The sequence below is a fragment of the Tamandua tetradactyla genome, unplaced genomic scaffold, assembly GCF_023851605.1.
Source record: "Tamandua tetradactyla isolate mTamTet1 unplaced genomic scaffold, mTamTet1.pri scaffold_91_ctg1, whole genome shotgun sequence".
NCBI classification, from domain to species: domain Eukaryota; kingdom Metazoa; phylum Chordata; class Mammalia; order Pilosa; family Myrmecophagidae; genus Tamandua; species Tamandua tetradactyla.
In genome coordinates, this window is record NW_027518406.1 from 89,428 (window position 1) to 100,026 (window position 10,599).

The following is a 10,599-nucleotide window of genomic DNA, read 5'->3' on the forward strand; positions in this document are numbered from 1 at the left end:
TGGCCTTCAGCACAATTTGAGGTGGCCCTGATGGATGATAGTGAAAAAAAATCCACCCAGTGGGCAGAACTATCAGAATACACATTTTGGTCTACTTTTCCTGGAAAGAGAGATTGTGTGAGGAACAGATTCATGGGCAGTGACTCATGTCTTTGACCAGATGGTTTGGGACAAAGAGATTTGGACAAACCTCTTGGAATTAATTCAAAATTTGAGAATATTTTTGTCCTATGCCAATGCTCAGCAAAACAGTCTCAGTGAAGAGGAGGCTCTCAATAATTAGATGGATGGGTTGTTCTAACATGTAGATGCCAGTTAGCTTTTTCCCCCAGTCACAGTACTGTTTACTCAATAGGCTTGTTTAAAATGTGGCCACTGTGGCATAAGGAGGTTTTGTATGGGCTCAACACCTGGACTTTCCCATCAGCTGTGATGACTTGGCTATCATCTCTACTGAATGCCCAGTTTTTCAGCAACAGCTTCCATCCCTGAGGAGACCAGATAGCCATTTGGCAGCAAGTTGATTATTTTGAACCCCTTCCATCATAGTGAATTCTTTCTTATTGGAATAAACATGCATTCTGGACTAGGATTTGCCTTCTCTGCCTACCATGCTTTGCCAGCAACTCCATCTGTTGACCCACTGAATGCCTAGTCATCGTCAAGTTAACCCAAACTATATACATCTGACTAGGAAAGCTCAATTTATAGCAAATGAAGTAAGGCCATAGGTTGATGTTTATGGAATGCAGTAGTCCTGTGTTCCAGAAAAAAACTGACCTTAGAGAATATCATAAAGCTTTTTTGAAGTTCCTGTAACAATGTCTACTGGAAGACAATTCTTTGTGAACTTTAGAAGCTACACTCTTGGATATGGCCTATCTTTTCATGTTGTTTTCTCAGCCAGAGTATACAATCTGTGATCCAAGGGGTAGAAGTAGGAATGGCTCATTTAATAGAAGAACTCTGATTGATACAATATCTATTTATTTTGGAGATGTACATCCTTAAACTCTAAAGTGTATTCATTGAGGTCATTGAATTCAACCTCAAGGTATTTGATTAGGAATTTTTTTCCCCAAAAATAAAATATGAATTCATGTGAAGATGACAGAGGAGGGAGCTCCGGGACTCAGTCCTTCCACCAAAACAACTATAAACAGGAACTGACCAAAACTACTATTTTGAAACTCTAGAGGCCAGGAGAACACTGTACAGTACCCAGGGAAGAGTGTGAGGAAGAGGCTGATAAATAACAGTAAAGAACAATGAATGATTCTCTATGCAGGGTGGCTACTAGCCTATATCCCCCCATTCTCACAGCAGGCTGCCATAGAGCCCAGCCCCTGGGTAGCAGCAGGTGAACAGAAAGGGGGTATAAAAATCCTCTTCTACAAGAGCACAGCTTTTACATGGAAAAGAAAGATTTTATTCTTTTAAAATTACCACTCACTCAATGAGTGGAGGCCACAGGGATCTCAATAAGATGAAGACTTTTTAAAGTTGAAGAAAAAAAGATCACAGCTTTTCATTAATGAATTTGGATCTCTGGGGACCTGACACCAAGGATAGATATTGTTGCAACCCACTCCAAACAAGGGCAATAGCAGAAAATGTTTCAATGGGCCCTGGACAAGGGAAGTAGTAGTTGACACTTAAAGATACTATGCTTCCTCAGGATATAGAGGACATTTGCTGGGTAAGCCAGGAAAACTCAGCATTGAAGAGCTATTTCAGTTTGTTAAAGCTGCCAGAATGCAATATGCCAGAAATGGAATGGCTTTTAAAAAGGAATTTATTAAGGTTCAAGCTAACAGTTCTAAGGTCATAAACATGTCCAAAATAAGGTGCCAACAAGAGGTTACCTACACTTGAGAAAGGCTGATACCATCTGGAACACCTCTGTCTTCTGGGAAGTCATGTGGCAGTGTCTTCTAGCTTTCTCTACTGACTTCTTATTTCATAAGGATTTCCCAGGTTTATTCTCCTTCTGTATCCCCAAAGATCTCTGACATGTAGGCTCTATCGGCTCTAAGGCTTTTTCCAAGATGCTTACCTCTTAAAAGGACTCCAGTAAGCAACCCCACCTTGGATGGGTGGAGATACATCTCCATGGAAACCATCTAATCAAAAGTTACTACCCACAATTGGGTGAGTCACATCTCCATGGAAATAATAAAAAAAGATCCCACCCAGCAATACTGAATGAGTATTAAACAACATGGCTTTTTCTGGAGTACATGAGAGTTTCAAACTGGCAAAGAAGCTGTCACATAATCTTGGGGTGTCTTTCTAGATCTCTGCCCCAGGAGACTCTGGAGCTGGCCTACACCCACTTCTTGGGTCCCAGGTCCTGTTTTGTCTGAGAAAGACTGAATTGGGAAAGTCCTCTCCATTTTGCCATTCTCTCAGAAATTGACCTCCAGGAAAAAGCAGCTTGAAACAACATGAAGAATGTTAAAAAACTACTGATGTGGAGAGTCTGAGAGAAAGGCTGGCCAGCTTCAGATACCTGGGACAAGGAGGTCTGTCTCTTGGAAGACAGAAGGAACAACCAAACTCCTGTAAATATGGGAATTTCAAAACAACTACAACTAACAAGAAAAGTCCAGGACAAGATGGAGTTGCAGAAAGATAGGGACAACCCTGTTTACTGCAGTTACCCTGGGAAGACTTTCCTGTTACAATGGCTGAAACTCAAGAAAATCAGTCATAACCAGCTAATTCCAAAACTAAGAAATAGATATCTCAGGGATGTGTTAATGTTTTAAAATTTTTAAATGTACAGCCTGCAACAAAAGAGTACAAGACAAACAACAAACAGAAAATGAAGGCCCAACTAAAGAAAGAGGATAAAGATACAGAAATCACCAATGAAGATGAGAATGTGGAGTTACTGAACAAAGTCTTTAAAAAATTATCTTAAAAATTCTCAAGGAAATGAAGGAAAATACAGAGAAAGAACTAAAGGATATCAAGTAAACAATGAATCAACAATATCAGAGTCCTAGTAAAGAGATAGTAATTTTATAAAGGAACCAAAATAGAACTACTGGAGTTGAAGACTACAGTAGCTGAAATGAAAATGCTCAGGAGGGTTTGCACAGCAGATTGGAGCTGGCAAAAGAAAGATTCAGTGAACCTGAAGATGAGATCCCTGGAAGGATTCAGGTGGAGGATCAAAGTAAAAATGAGATATTAAAAGTGAAAATAACCTAAGACACTTCTGGGACACCATCATGTGCATCAGTATATGTATCATGGGAGTTCCAAAAGGAGAAGAAAAAGAGAAAGGAGCAGAAAGAAAATTCAAAGAAATATGACAGAGGACTTCACAAACAGCAAAAGACATCACTAAGCACATCCAGGAAGCCCAGAGAACACCAAACAGGATAAACATGAAGAAACATACACCCTATTATTTATTGATCACACTATCAAATGCAAAGACAAGTTCTGAAAACTTGTCTTTCAAGTTTTTTCTTTTTCAAGCTGAAAAAGAAAAGCAACATGTTACATACTAGGGCATTCCAATTAGACTGAGTACTGATTTATTATCGGAAACCAGGGAGGCAAGAAGGCAGTGAGTAGAAATACTTAAAGTGATGAAGGAAAACAACTGTGAATGAAAAGTTTTATATCTGTTGAGAATTTCTTTCAAAACATGAAGGAAAATGTAAGACATTCTCAGATAAACAAAAGCTGAGGGAGTTCATCACCACTAGATCTGTACTACAAGCAATACTAATGGTATTTCTTCAGACTGAATGGAAAGGACACTAGACAATGATTCAAAGTAGCATCATGAAATAAAGACCGGTAGTAAAGATAAACATTTGGATAAATATAAATGCTAATACTATTTACTGTACTGTTTGGTATATAAGTCTACTCCTTACTTCTTACAGGTGCTAAAATGCAAATACATAAAAATGATACATCTATATTTTTGACCTCTAATGTACAAATATATAAATGGTAAGAAGTACAAAATAGTGGTGGGAGACTGAGGGTTATGGGAAATGGAAATGTGTATGCAATTGAAAATAAGTAGGTATCAAACCAAATATGATTGTTATATATTTAGACTGTTAAATGTTAACTCTATGGTACCCACAAGGAAAATAGATGGAAAATTTATCCAGATAGAAATAAGAAGACACTCAATATGCTGCAACACAAAAAATTGAATAAATATAAATGTAGTCATTAACAGAAATAAGATAAAAAATACATATAAGACTTAAGACTAAATTAGAAAATCACAGAAGAAAGCCCTGTATTATCAGTAGTGACTAAGTCAATGGATTAAATGCTTACATTAAAAAAAAAGAAAGAAATACTTCAAATCAGAGACCTAACCTCAAAACTGGAAGAACTAGAAAAAGAAGAACAAACTAAACCCAAAACAAGCAGAATGAAAGAAATATCCATGATTAGAGTAGAGATAAATGAAATGGAAAACAAAAATCAATATAGTGAATCAGCAAAACCAAATTTGGTTCTCTCAAAATATTAATACAACTGACAAACTTTAGCTAGATTGACAAAGAAATCAAAAGAGAAAGGGCTCAAGTAACCAAAAACAGAACTGAAAAAAGGGGCATTACTATTGACCCTGCTGATATGAGAAAGGCTGTAAGAGGATACTATTTGTATGGCATGCCAAGAAATTAGATTACTTAGATGAAATGGAAAATTCTCATAAACATTCAAGCAACCTACATTGATTAAAGAAGAAATAGAAGATCTCAACAAACCAATTAATAGTAAAGTAATTGAATCAGTAATCAAAAGCCTCCCAGCAGACAATAGCCCAGGACCAGATGGATCAGATGTTCTATCAAGGATTCCAAAAAGACTTAATCTAATATAGTTCAAGCTCTTCCAAAAATCTGAAAAGAAGGGAATATTGCTTAACTCATTCTATGAGACCAACAACACCCTTATTAAAAAGCCAAATAACGATACCACAAGAAAAGAAAACTATAGACCAAGATCTCTAGTGAATATAGATACAGAAATTCTCAACAAAATACTGAAGAATTGAATCCAATAGTATATGAAAAGAATTACACAGTTATCTAGTGAGATTTATTCCTGACATGCAAAGTGGTTCAACATAAGAAAATTAAGTAATATAATACACCACATAAACAAAATGAAGGTGGAAAAAACCACATGGTCATCTCAATTGATGCAGAAAAGGCATTTGACAAAGTTCAGTACCCATTCTTTTTTTGTTGTTGTTGAAACTTTTGTGCTTTATTTTTTATTTTTTTATTAATTAAAAAAATTAACAAAACATTTAGAAATCATTCCATTCTACATGTACAATCAGTAATTCTTAATATCATCACATAGTTGCATATTCATCATTTCTTAGTACATTTGCATCGATTTAGAAAAAGAAATAAAAAGACAACAGAATAAGAATTAAAACGATAATAGAGAGAAAAAAAACCCTACACCTCACATGCAGCTTCATTCAATGTTTTAACATAAATTGCATTACAATTAGGTAGTATTGTGCTGTCCATTTCTGAGTTTTTATATCCAGTCCTGTTCAGCACCCATTCTTGATTAAAACATTTAGGACACTAGAAATAGAAGGAAACTTCCTCCTGTGATTAAGGATATATATGAAAAGCCTATGGCTAACATCCTACTTAATGGTAAAAGACTGACAGCTTTCCCTCTGAGATCATGATCAAGCAAGGATGCCCACTGTCACCACTGTCATTCAGTATTTTATGGACAGCTAGGGCCAAAGTGATTAGGCAAGAAAAAGAAATAAAAAGTATCCAAATTAGAAAGGAAGAGTAAAACTTTCCCTATTTGCAGATGATATGATCCTACATGCAGATATCTTAAAAAATTCACAAGAAAACTGCTAAATTTAATGAATAAATTCAGAAAAGTGGCAGTGTATAATATCAACAACCCAAAATGAGTAGTGCTTTTATACACAAACAATGAACAATACTAAGAAGAAATATAGGAAAGAATTCCAGTCACAGTAGCAACTAGGATAATTGAACATCTAGGAACAAATCTACTCAAGGATGTTAAGGGCCTGTTCACATAAAAACTACAAAACATTTCTAAAAGAAATCAAAGATGACATAAATAAATGGAAAGTCATTCTGTCTTCATGGATGGGAAATCTAAATATTGCTAAGATGTCAATAATACCTAAAGTAATATACAGATTCAATGCAATCCTAATCAAAATTACAACTTTCTTTGCAGAAATGGAAAAGCCAATCATTAAATTGATATGGAAGGGAAAGGGGACATGAAGAGCTAAAGCCATTTTGAAAAAGAAGAATGAGATTGGAGGACTCTACTTCCCAATCATAAAATTTATTACAAAGCCACGGTAATCAAAATAGCATAGTACTGGCAGAAGGACAGATATATAGATGACTGGAATAAAATTGAGAGCTCAGAAATCAACACAGACATTTATGGCCAATTAATATTTGACAAGGTGGTCAACACCACTCTCTTTTGGAAAGAACATTCTGTTCTACAAGTGGCACTGGGAAAACTGTATCTCCCTTTGCATAAAAGGAAGAAGGACCCATATATGAAAATTAACTCCAAATAGATCAGAGACTTAAAAGTAAGAGCTAGAACTATCAAACTTTTAGAAGAAAAAATAGTGAAGCATCTTCAGGACCTTCAGTGTTACACAATGATTCTTTGACTTCACACCCAAAGCACAATCATCAAAAGAAAGAATAGATAAATGAGACCTCATCAAAATGGAAAACTTTTGCTCCTCAAAGAACTTTATTATGAAAGTAAACAAATGACTTACACAATTGGAAAAAAATTTGGAAACCACACATCTGATAAAAGATTAATATCTACAATATATAAAGAAACCCTTCAAATTAACAATAGAAAGACAAATAACCTAATTTAAAAATGGGCAAAAGACAAATAGACATCACTCCAAAGAAGATAAGCAAATGGCCAGAAAATACATGAAAAGACACTCAGTATCATTAGCCATCAGGGAAATGTAAATAAAAACCATAATGAGATAATATTTCACAACCAGTAGAATGGCTGCTACAAATAAATGGCAAAAAAGTGTTGGAAAGAAGCAGAGAAATAGGAACACTCATGCATTGCCAGTGGCAATGTAAAATGGTGCAGCCACTGTGCAAGATACTTTGGTGGTTCCTCAGAAAGGTAAGCATAGAGCTACCTTATGCCCTGGAAATCCTGCTAATAGGTATATACACAAAAGAGCTGAAAGTGGGAATTCTAACAAATATTTGCACATTGATGTTCATAGCAGCATTATTCATTATTGCTAAAAGATCGAGGGACCCCAAGTATCCATCAACAAATGGATCAATAAATAAAATGTGGTATATAAATACAATGGAATTTCATTCAGCTGTAAAAAAAGATTAAAGTCCTGATGTGACAACATGGATGACCCATGAAGATATCATGTTGAGTGAAATAAGTCAGACACAAAAGGACTATTGTATGATCTCACCAATTTGAAACAATTATGATAAACAAACTCACTGAGTGAGAATCTAGTATGTAGGTTACCAGGGATTGGGGTGGTAAGCAGGAATGAGAAGTTAAAACTTACACCATACCTAGTTCCTGTTTGGAGTGATAGAAATGTTTAGGTATCAGATGGTGGTGATGGAAGAGCAACACTGTGAACAAAATTAACTGCACTGAAAAAATACCTGAATATGATTAAAGGAGGAAATGTTAGATTGTATATATGGTAACAGAATCACATTTAAAAAACAAAAATCCATGGAATGACACTATGCAAATAAGGAACCCTAAGCTAAACCATGGTCTAGTTAATGGTACAATTGTAAAAATGTTCACAATTGTAACAAACGTTCCACACCAATGCAAGTTGATAGGGGGGAATGGTGTATGGGATGCCTATATTTTTTGTGTGATGCTTTGTAAACCCATAATTTCTCTAATAAAAAATACAAAAAGATAACACCTAAAAATACATATATAATAAGATTACAGTATATATTCAATTTATTTGTATACTTTTTCTACCTTATGAAAATGCAAGGAACATTTAAACTTAAAAGGGTCACTTCAGAATAGGATAATCTACCAAGTATTGGCACAGTGCTTGTCACATAGTAGGTTTTCAATAAATATTTGTGGAATGAATGACTTTTTAGATAATAGCCTCCCCAGGTAAATTATCAATATTTTTCCATAAATAAAAACTCAGTTTGCACCCAAAATATTAAGAATATATCTATTATGCAAAACATGCCAATACATGTTCCTGTGTTATTCATTTGTTGAAATGATTTTTTATCATTTCTTCAGCTAATTCTCTAATATTAATAACAAAAAAGTTATAACTCATTGGGCCATTTCTGACCATAGTAATTCCATAGAAATAATACATATACTGGAATATCATTCATCTGTAAAAATCTACTGCTTAATCAAAACAAGTTAGCACCAAGAAGGAAAAATAAAATGACATTTCTTTCAAATGGAAAGAAATGCTATTCTCAGGAAATAAATATATTTTATTGCTATTTTCATAGACAGCACTTAAATGTGTCTGCCTCCCTTAGAACTATAAAGAGTCTAACTTTCTCATAGATGTCATTTTAAAGTGTTTCAATCTGTGAAGTAAACAAGACTATCTTTTACTTTTTGTCTCATATTTTTAATTCAATTCCTATAATCATGAAACTGTAAGAATCTCAGACAGATATGGGCTTACTTTTTTTTAATGGGTGCTGATCTTATGAGATGAGATTTTTTATTTCCCACCTGGTTACCAGAGAGGAAAAGAAAAGCAGAAAATAAATAGAACTAAACTCTGTATGTAAATTGACATCAACTCTTCAGAGATCTACTAATTTCATGCAACAAAAATAACAACCTGCAAATGAAGCTGCTTCTTACCAGAAAGGGAATTACATATTAAAATCTTTGTCTTGAGGTTTAAACACAGGCTTTGTAAAATGGTTCAAAAAGCTCGAAGTCACTGGAGTTTTGTTACAAAAGTAACAAATGTGAAAGCCATGAAAAAATTAACTTTCTTAAGAATTAAATATTTCCTGGTTTTATGTTTTCAAGTAAAAAACAAAAGGCACAATGCATTACTTGACTATTTTTAACAAATTACAGCTACTTGATACAGTGCATCAATCACAAAGTGCATTCAAATTATATTTTCCAAATATAATGAAAAAATTGTATTTCATTATATTGCCATTAAGAATAATAAAATACAAAAGAAATCTCAAATTGAAAAAAGAAAAAATGGAAAACCCCAGTCATCAAAATTCCACTTTCTCTCTTCAAGTCAACATTGCTTTGTGATCCAAACATTCTGACACCATCAGAATCAGAGTTACTTAGCAGCAGAAGGCAGAATGGTACAGAAGACACCGTGCCCCAACTTCACACTATCTTACTACATGACATGCCAGGCTTCAGACAAACACCACACAATGGGTTGAATTAAACAGTGGCAGTCATTGGCCCATGGTTTCAAAGCAAAGAGAAGTCCAAAAGCGAGGATTCAGTAAGACGATGTTTTCTCCCTGGCTGCTGGTGATCCTCGGTTGGGTCTGGCTTTCCCTGAAATATCCCTGTATCCACTCCTTTCCCTTCTTGGTTCCTGCTGAATTGCAGCTTCTAGGTCCTCCCCTGTGGCTTTATCTCTATAAGACCTCCTGAATTGGATTAAGACCCATCCTGATTCAACTGACCACATGTTAATAAAGTGGACATCTTCAGTAGGTCTTGTTTGCATGGGATCACACCCATAGGAACGGATTAAAATTAATCCAGTTTTCTTCCTTATCGTTTCCATTCAGCTCAATTATTTTGCAATAAGAACTGTAATTTTACATAAATAATAAAGCTTTGTTTTCTTTTTTGCTTTTTTCTTTTTGAACCTAGGGTAATCGAACCACTAGAAGCAAATAGGAGACTCAAGGTCAGACTGGCTGCAGCAAGTGTTCCAGTTGCCTGGTTTGTGTGTAGATGTGTTGATGTTTTGTGATTTTGATGCTTCCTGTTTGTCACCATCTCCTCTACTTTTATTGACTTCTCTGTTCTAGTTCAAGTACTGAGTCATTTAAGGCTTTAAAAAAATATTCTGATAGTTTATATACAAAAAAAATGCATAGATCCTATTCTTTTGATGAGTCTTGACAATTAAATACACCCCTGAAACTACACCCAAAATAAGATACAGTATATATTTATCACCGCAGAATTTTTTTGCATGCCTCTTCCAAATTAATCTACCATCCACACTTTCTGATGTATATCAACATAAATTAGTTTTGCCTCTTCCTAAACTACATAAAATTGAACCTGAGTATATCAGAAGTCATATACTCTTCTGTACCTGATGTCTTTCACACAATAAAATGTTTTTTAGAGTCATCCATGCTATAGCATGCATCAATGTTTCTTTAGTTTATACTGGTGGGTAATATTCCATTTATAAACATATATTAATCTGTTTATCTATTCTCAAATTGATGCTTATTTCTAGTGTTCCCAACTTGGAGCTATTATGATGACTGCTATACATATTCT